Source organism: Mustela nigripes, chromosome 6 (genome assembly GCF_022355385.1).
Source record: "Mustela nigripes isolate SB6536 chromosome 6, MUSNIG.SB6536, whole genome shotgun sequence".
In the NCBI taxonomy this organism is placed as follows: Eukaryota; Metazoa; Chordata; class Mammalia; order Carnivora; family Mustelidae; genus Mustela; species Mustela nigripes.
Window position 1 is genome coordinate 102,144,691 of NC_081562.1, and position 9,208 is coordinate 102,153,898.

Sequence of the window (9,208 nt, forward strand, 5' to 3'; positions counted from 1 at the left end):
AGAGGTCATGACTACTGGTGGTGGACTACAAGGACCCAAATGCACATTTCCTGAAGCACAATGTCCCGTGTGGGGAACCTTGGGAAGAAGACAGTCCCCACCCTCCCTCCCCCGGCACTGCAGTGAGGGCTGTGTGAAAAGTGAAATAACTCCATGTGAAAAGTGCTATAACGGAAGTGAGTTCAGGAAACTTGGTCCATTTCTGTCCTCCCTAACTCTGGGAAAAAAGGAACGGGGGACAATTCTCCTTCATCCTTCATAGAATGAAATGCAGGCCCAGAGATATCTGTCTAACACAGGTGGGCTGTGGCGCACGCTGTCTTCTGGCAACTCTCTGTGGGGACGGCTCTGCTAGTTTCAGTCCTTGGGTCCAGCCCCATTAAGTCTGCTTCTCCTGCTTGCTCTTCAGGTATGTCTGGTGGTAGCAGTTGAGGAAAAAGCCAATAACACCGAAGGTGTGCAGGAGGACCGCCATGTCGAGCCCCTCAGGGAAGGGGGGCTCAGTGAAGAGATTGTAGGAGTGGGCAGCAGTGGCCACAAACGGACCCTGGGTGAAAGAGAACATGAGAGAAAATAAACAGGAGAGCACTGAGCAGCAGGGTTGCGGAACTGGAAAGATGTTGCCCTTGATCCCTCCTGTCTTCACCTCCCTGTCTGCCAGCAGGGGGCAGGCCTTCGGTCGCTCAGGAAGAGAAAAACCTGGAAGCCTGGTGAAGCACTGCCTCCATTTGCTCCTGACTTATGATCCAAAGAGTCTTCCTGACCCCCTCTCCTGGCTCTGGTGTCCAATTTACCCCAACCCAGCCATGTCCTATGGACATTAATGATAAACTCAACCCATCCCAAGCCCATGAGGCCCACCTTAGGTTGCCACCATCACCTGGCAATGATGTTCCCCAAACCACAAGGCACCCAGTCACCTGCAGGATCACTCAGAGATCTCAGGCTCTCGGGATATTAGTGCTTTGAGGGGATACAGCCCAGCCCCTTCACTTCACTGATGGGACTAAGGCCTGAAGTGTGGAAGTCACTTGCTCCAGGTCCCACATCATGTCAGTGAGTTAAGGTCGGTTCTACTATTAACAAGATGGAAAGCTTCCAAGATGAGAAACTAAGGAAGACCCAGTGATGAGATTGGCTTTTGTTCATGGCCAAATACCTCATCACAGGTTCAGACAAGGTCTCTGGAGCTGACGGGTCTTCCTTATCTGCTGAAGGATGGTTAAATGTCACTTCCACTATGGGTGGAGCTGCACAGGGCCCTGGGCTGGCCAGTCCATGGTGCAGATATGTGAAGACATGGACCAAAGCTTCAGCATCTCGATAAAGGAGGCTACAGAGTAGGGAGGGAAGATCCAGGGAAATAGTGGAGCTGGACCTAGTGATTTGGGTTTTTGTGGGTTTTTTTTTTTTTTCATGTTCTCATCTTCTATGCTGCAGACAGCATCTCTGCACACACTACAGGGAAAAAATCCCTGGGAGGGTCCTATCATTAGGAAGTCTGGCATGAGCTATCTGAGGTCATGATTGTGGGTTGGGGTTGATGGGGTGCCAAATGAGAGTGCTTATAACTCCCTCTGTACTGTCTGGGCAAATGTCCCTAAGAATCTCCAACGGTCCCCTCCCTCATGCCAGAGAGGGTGGCTGGGAAGCTCTGATGAACAACGGAGATAAAATGGGAGCAGAGGTCTGGTCTCATGACCAGAAAAAAAGGGGAAACTTAGAACCAAACCCTTGTTTATAGGGATGCACACCTCACAAGCTGGGGACTCAGCCCAGCAGAGAGGGGCCTGCCTTACAAGGGCCTAGAGCAGGGCTTCCTGTGGCTGTATCACTTACCTTGACCCTGTGGCACATATCTGACTCCAGCCCATGGGCTGAAGAACATGGTAGATATGCAGGAAGGTGATCTGCTCTGGCTTCTTACATAATATGAAGAAGACCTGGAGAGAAAGAAAAAATGGTGTCAATTCTGGGGATCTTCCTTCTCCACTCTTCTCCTGGGACCTCAGCTGCCTTGGACAGGGTGATTCTGCCTGTTTTACTGAAGGGGAAACTAAAACTCAGGGGGAATAACACTAGTCGAAGACTTGCGTAGCATGTACAGTGTGCCAGATACTTGGCATGTTTAAAGTATGATATAAACCCTCATAATAGTATATGTTTTATACTTATCCCCATCTTACAGATGGAAAAACTGAGGCACAGAGAGGTTAAACAACTTACCCTAGGTTATTTGGACACAGTCTATCTTCAGAGACTGTGTTTCTTCCAATATCCTATCCCACTTCCCAGAGCATTTGGAAGAGAACTCAGGTATTAAACACCCAGCCTAAAACTCAGGCAACCATAAGACAAACCTCACATGTTCTCTGCTCAGACTTCTTTGGGCAAGTTTTTGATAGGAAAAAGCCCTGTCCCTTTCATCACTCCCCCGCCCCCAAATTATGACCCTAGCCCCAATCCCACTCAGGCCCACAAGGTTTCTGGATTCACAAGGAATGTTTCTTCTTCTCATTAACAGCTAAGAATGGTGCTTGCTACCTGATGATCCTTGTCACATAATATCAGGGTTTTAAATTTGTCTTTCCATTTTCATTTACATTAGAGCCTGATTGCTCATGGGGGAAAATGCATACATTTATGCAGGTGCATGAATTAAGGGGGGGTTGTGTGGGAGTCTGTGGTAGTGTGAGGGGTTACTAAGATGAGTGTCCTTCTGCCAGGTAGTGGGACCAAGGTTTTGCTCTGAGATCAGCCTCAGACATGGCCACCTGAGAAAACCCCAAGAGCATTCAACCAAAAGGGCACTGGAGGGAAGGGTTTGAACAGAGCGCCTCAGAAGCCTCCCCAGACACAGCTAACAGAGATAACTCCATACAAGTGTGTAAGATCCAAAGACACCTTAGCACTTAGACAATTCAAGGACCTTGGAGAGGCACTCCAGCACACTTTCGCCATCTGCTGGACATCAAGGGAAAGTTCAGTTAGACCCCTGTTGGCGCTGGTGGTGCAGCTGTCCTGACAGGGCTGGCTTCAGCCCCAATCACCACCGTTCCTCTGTGCCCCTGCTCCCACAGTGCCCACCTGTCTGCACAAAGAAGCCTGTTAGCACAGGAAAAGGGGGAGAAGCTACTGGGAATGTTAACAGAAGGACTTTCCAAAGGTGCTCCGGCTGTAGCCATGCAATCTTAATGAGCGCACAGATTTTCCTGGTCATCATGTTTGTTGGAATGCAGATTCTTAATCAGTGCACCTGGGGTGGGACAGGAGAGTCTGCTTTTTCAATAATTTCCCAGGGGAGCTGATGCTGCTGGTCTGGGAACCACACTGTGAGCAGCAGGACTTCAGCCGATCATTCCACATCCCTTAATTCAGAGTACAAATCACTACCCGGTGACTTGTCGAGCCTCAGCTAGATTTTTTTTTTCTGTTTCTACGAGAAAGTTTTTTGTTCTGCTTCCATTTGAACAGAGAACAGCTAAAGATAATGAAATATCCACCACTTAGCTAGCATCCAGTGTGTGCCAGGCCCAGAACTAAACACTTTCATACGTTATCTACTTCAATCATCTTCCAGTTGTTTCTTTTTATAAAGTAGGTATTATTACCCCCATTTTATAGATTAAAAAATGGAGGCCCACCAAAGGTAAGTAAGCTGCCCTTGGTCACACAGCCAGCAACTGGTGGGGCTGAGATTCAGACTGAGGTCTTCCGGTCCTCTATGGAATCAGTCAGTTCGCTGCCTCCCATCAGAAGTTGGCACCTCCCTGATCAACCTCCAGTTTTTAAAAAGTGCATCCTAACAGTCCTCTCTCCAGGCCCAACACTGCCATGCCCTGCCATCCCGTTATCCTGAGCCCACTCAGATGGTCCTCTCCTGGCTGGTGGAAGTAGCCATAGTTAGCCAGGAGTGAGGTGGCCATGAGCCAGGAGGAAGAAGAGAGAAGGAAAGGCCATGTTCCCCTATGAGACCCACCTGGCTCAGAGTCTGCGAGGCTCAAGTCTCCTCCAGTCTTGTTCTGGGCATCACCGTCCCACCCTAACCCTCACTGAGACTCGGGGAGTGATTGCTAATCAGCCAACGCCACGGAGTGGCTGGAACGGAGGCTGGGACTCGCATACATTTTGCTGGTCTCTCAATTTTTTAAATGTGCACAACTATGGACCACACAGCCACAATGGGCACCTACTACGTGTGAGACTCTAAGCTAGGTGCTGGAGTATTAGAGGGACACCAAGCTGTACACACAGCAGCCCTGACCTTAAGGAGCTCAAAGGTTCACGGAGATGTTGGAAACAATCTTTACTGGGATGAAGAGTAGGAACCAGGAGGTATTCCTGAAGCTGGTAGCAGACTGGAGAATGAGGAAGTCCTGGGCACACAGAGGGGGAGGGGAGGCAGCTTCATGCTAGGGGAGGAGTGCCTGGACCTCTCTTAACTCCGAAGGATCAGTGGGAATGCAATGGAGCCTTCTAGGAGGGAAGGAGCAGCAGATGCGGAGAGAGAACAGATTTGGTTAATGAGGGGTCGTGAAGACTGCTTTAAGGAGCTTGAAATGTATCACTTAAATTCATATGACAATGACAAGTTGAATAGTACTAAGCACTTCCCCATGCTAGATGCTGTTCTGAGCACCAAGCCACTTTCCTAAAACAAAACAGACAAAAAATCCCTACCTTGGTCATATAGGCCAGGGGAGCTATGGAGGGCTTCTGAATAAGAGGCGGCCATGGGCGTGGCAGATTCTCAAAGCATTATGGTGGCAGCAGAGTAATTTGTTGCCACAATTAAATGACAAGCTCTCTGGGGGCATGTCTCCTGTCGTACAAGTTATCTCTACCTTCCACATGGTGCCGGTCAGTACGCTGGGCCTGATTTTTCAAAGAGAAGTAGAATGTGGCCCTGCTTTGAAGCACTTGCCTCTGGGAGGGGAGGCCAATGAATCTGCAAATCATGAGACGGCAGAGTGTTGGTAAATGCTTAACAGGCTCTCAGGGTGGGAGGGGGCAGGCAGATCTGTAGTACTGGCCAGCTCAGTGTAAATGCTCCCACCACGGCAGATCCCGAGATACGGGGCAGTCACTGAGCGTGGAGCTGGGGAGAGATGCTGCACAGGGATGCAGCCCCAGTGCCCCGCAGAGAGCGAGAGGCAGACGGAAACCCAAGGCGGGAGACAAAGGACCCGGCCTTAGCAAGCCGAGGAAGACTTCAGGAGAAGCCCGAGTCTGCAGGACGTGCAGGAAGTTGTCGGGGCACCTGGGAGAAGCATTTCTGGCAGGAAGTAGTTTTATGCCAAGACCTGGGGCCCAGGGGGCAAGGCTGTGGGCTGGGGAACAGTGAGGCATTGGGGGAGGCAGGGGTGCAGGCTGCCGGGGCAATGGAAGGAGGTGGGGTGGGACAGGAAAGCAAGGCTGAGCCAAGAGGACTGTGGAAGGCTTCTACAGCCACCCACAGAGTCACATTGCCCCTGATTCAGGGAAACCTTCAGAAGGCCATGAGTTCCCTTTGGTGGGTAGTGTCTGGAAGCAGCACAGAGGACAGAAGGGACGTGGGCATTAATGAGGAAGGGAGATCAGTGGGGAGAAAGAAAGGTAAAGGTGTGGCTGTCAGGACCTGCTTCTCAGGCTGGACTGCTGGCTTCGTCCCTTCCCAGCTGGTGCACTGAGGCAGAGGGGCTGGAGGTGGGGCGGCAAGCTCAGTGGCCAGAGCACCTCACCCCTCTGTTCCTCTGGGCAGTGCTGGTATGAGCAGGTACAGGTCTCGGAAACCGCTTAGAGCCGCGTCTCACCGTAATAAGCACCTTAAAATGCCAGTGATGATGACCACTTTCTCCAGAGAGCTTTTCGGGACACCATCGCTGGGTCTCTGCCCCTCCTCCCTGTCCCTGGCACACACTTTGTGGCCCGGTCTGCCCTGAACTGTAACCACCCATTTCCACGGCTGATTCCCTACCTAGAGCGGGAGCTCCTGGAGGGTGGTCGTGCCTTCTCCAGCAGCGACTCTGCGGGTCCTCACAGGCCTGGAAGCCAGCACATGCCCAGCGCACATGCTGACCAGCAATCTGCGGAGAGAGAGCAAGGTGTCTGGGGCTCAGAACACTGGGCAGAGATCCACAGAGCCCGGGTAGAAACAGGAGATGTTGCAGGCGGTTTCAGGCGGGAAGAGGGGGGAGGGATAATGAATTTTATCTTGTTTCCACTGACCTCTACTTTTCCATTTAAAGAAAAGGATAATGGGAGGTGGGATCTGTGTCTCTATAAGGAAGGCAAGGTCACCAGAGATGGACCAGAACCCCAGCTCCTACCTGTGTCCACTCCAAGGCTTTTCAGCTTTCTGTAGAGGAAGACCATGGTCTCTTGTGCACTGTCCAAAGAAGGAGGCCCTTGAATTCTGCCGGACTCCACTGGCCTTACCTCACAAAATAGGTCCCTGAGAGAGCCATCAGGCTTGGGTTGTGGATGGTAAGGGGTCTTGCCAACTTCAGAGGCTCCCATCCAGATGTGAAGCAAGGACTTGCCACCATCAGAAGAGAGAAGACAAAAAGAAGGGGGACAGGGAGTGGCAAGTGTACCAGAACCGGGACTCTGTCCTCAAGTCTAGCAAAGCCAAGGGGCAGGGAGACAGCCGAGCTGGCCACCATGCCCACCTGCCCCGAGCCCCCCCTTCAGCCAGTTCCCAAAGCCTTGCTTGTCCCCTTCTCTTGTTCCTCAAGATGTCTGGCATCAGAGGGGGTGAAAAAACAAACAAAGGTTCCCATCAAGTGACACTATCCTGTACCTCCGTGTTCAAAGGCCCAGGTTATTTATTCAGAACTTCTCCAGGGCACCGGCCATTGTGAGCACCGGTGTTTCTTGTCCAAACCACCCGCTTTGGTCACTCTCTCCCTCCCTCACCACACAGCTAGCTGAGAGTCTACAAGTTTCCTTAACCCCTCCCCCTGCCCGCTATGACCACGGACTTCCGGCCTCCCCACTGTTCCTGCCTTTGGGCATTGGCTGACCACCCACCATGCACCTTTGAAGAGACTCCACTGGCCATCACTTTGCTCTAATCCTCACATCCTTGGCTGTTCCACTTGGGATCAGCTGTCTCTGCAAGGCCCCCCAGATTGCAGGGCCCAAGGGTAAGGTATGTGAGCATTGTGCAGGGAGCAAGGGGGAGGGGCACGAAAGCTCTGCTGCTTCCTCTTCTCTGGAACTATGGCGCCTGCTCTTTCTGAGAGCCGGGGCTCCTCCTGCCCCTCACTGGGCCCAGCCACATCCAGTCCCTCTGAGGCTTAACTTACTGCTGTGGCTTCTGCGCTCCTCTGGTCAGTGATGGAAGCTGCTTTGGCTGGCGGTGGGTCCGAGTGACAGGTTCTTAGGGCTTCAGGGTATAGGGTGTGCAGATGGCCTTACCCTCAGAAGCTCTCTGTACTCCTGTGCTCTGACCTGCGGACGAACCCCAGCCCCAGCCCTCACACACACACTCACACTCACACACTCACTGAGAATCTGGAACTGAAGATGATGTCCACGTGCTGGCCGGGCACCCTGCCCCTATCACAGGCTCAGGGAGAAAAAGGACAAGAGGCAGCCCAGGTGGAAGGAAGATGCTCAGAGGGTGAAAGACAGAAGGTATGGCTCAGAGAAGGTGGGTAGAAACTCAAGGAGGGACAGTGCCCACATGGAGGCCAACTGTTAGCCCACTGGTCCCTTTCATATCCTAAGCACCCGTGGCTTGTACTCTTCATTCTTAGTACAAGCAGTCCTCTTGGAGAAGAAGGTGTTCGTGGAACATCATGCCTCCTCCAGGGGTGGCCATGCTTTCTAGGCTCAGGCGCATTTCCTTCCTCCCTCTGTTCCATGTAGGTCCAAGGACAAGGGTTAAGTGCACACCCTTCTCAGCCTGCTCTCTGCTCACCAGTAGGCTGAAGGAGCAGTGGGAAATCAGGGTTCCCACCCCACCTCTATGAACCTGTGCCTAAAAGAAGCAACTGGATACACCCTTTCCTTTTTTGATCAGACAGGGGAAAGGACCACGTTGAGAAGCCAGATCCCTGAATGAGGGGCCAGCAGCCCATGCCTCAAGCCCCACTGCGCTGTGATCCCAGGGGTGCTCCTAGAACCAGGCTTTTAGAACATTGACCTTAGTTTCTCCGCTGGTAAGATGGTACCCTTGCAAAGACTTGTGAAAAATCATGTCTATGGAAGCCCTGGAATATCCATGCTCAGGGCCCAGAGGATTAAGGGACTTGAAGAACCAGAGAAAATAACGCAAAAAGCCCACTAGGAAGATTTGGTTTAGAGACCTGACTGATCACACACGCTCTGCTATCTGTCTGTATGTTCACGCGACCTGCTACAGACCCTCTTGCGGCCCCTGCCCTTCTCTCCATCTGGGACTGTTTCCTAACTGGGTTCCAGACAGAAGACAAGTCCTTCTCAGTCATACATCACATGGCACTTCCTACAGAATCAAAAGGAGCCAGCTAGGACTTCCAGGTTTGCCCCTGCTGGACTCTCCCATTGTCAGCTCTCTGTGCTACTTCTGGGACTCCATCAATCTGGTTTCCTCGCTCTCACTGGTACACCCACACCCATTTCCTTCTCTGAGGTGGCCACGCTTGGTCCTCCACCTCCATCCTCCTGTTTGTGGCAGGTCCCTTCTCTGCCCCAGAGGCCCCCTCTAGCCTCCCCCTTCCCATAGCAAGCACTGTCTACCATGGAGGTTAGCCTGTGAGTTCGGTGGTCCAGAGTAAATGGTAAGTTCCCTGTAGGAAATGACTCCCTTCTACTTTTAACAGGCTGATGGGACCCCTAGAGGTGATGTCAGGAAGATGGAAACAGGGGACTTAAAAGTCATGGTTATCACTCTGCTGACAGCTCGCACCTTGAGTCTTCCTTCATAATGCCAACCACTTACACATGGACCTCCTTACAGTGGTCAGGGAAAACCCTTGGAAAATCCCCTATATAAGAATATAAGATCTGAGACGTCATGGCACCACTACTGGGAAGTAGGTGACATCAAGAGAATGGAACTAAGAATTTTAGGGGAAACACACTACAGTCTAGTGCCTTTTTGGAGCTCAGCATAAATCTGTTATGAAGGAGGCGTCCACTGGCCTCATTCTTTAACACCCCTTGGGTTTATAGATCGTAAAGACAGGCAAGGCTTGTCTTTCCACATCTCGCAATGGTCAAATAAGATTGTGACTAAATG

The 9,208-nt window shown here is 51.7% G+C and overlaps 1 long non-coding RNA gene across 1 annotated transcript; it reads right to left on the reverse strand.

Moving 5' to 3' along the window:
* Positions 1-231: 231 nt before the first annotated feature.
* On the reverse strand, positions 232-6,647 carry LOC132020817 (uncharacterized). The gene is made up of 4 exons (XR_009405095.1): positions 6,309-6,647; positions 5,957-6,065; positions 1,840-1,943; positions 232-547 (listed from the first exon to the last, which is right to left on the reverse strand). It is a non-coding gene; the product is annotated as an uncharacterized LOC132020817 (long non-coding RNA).
* Positions 6,648-9,208: the final 2,561 nt, after the last annotated feature.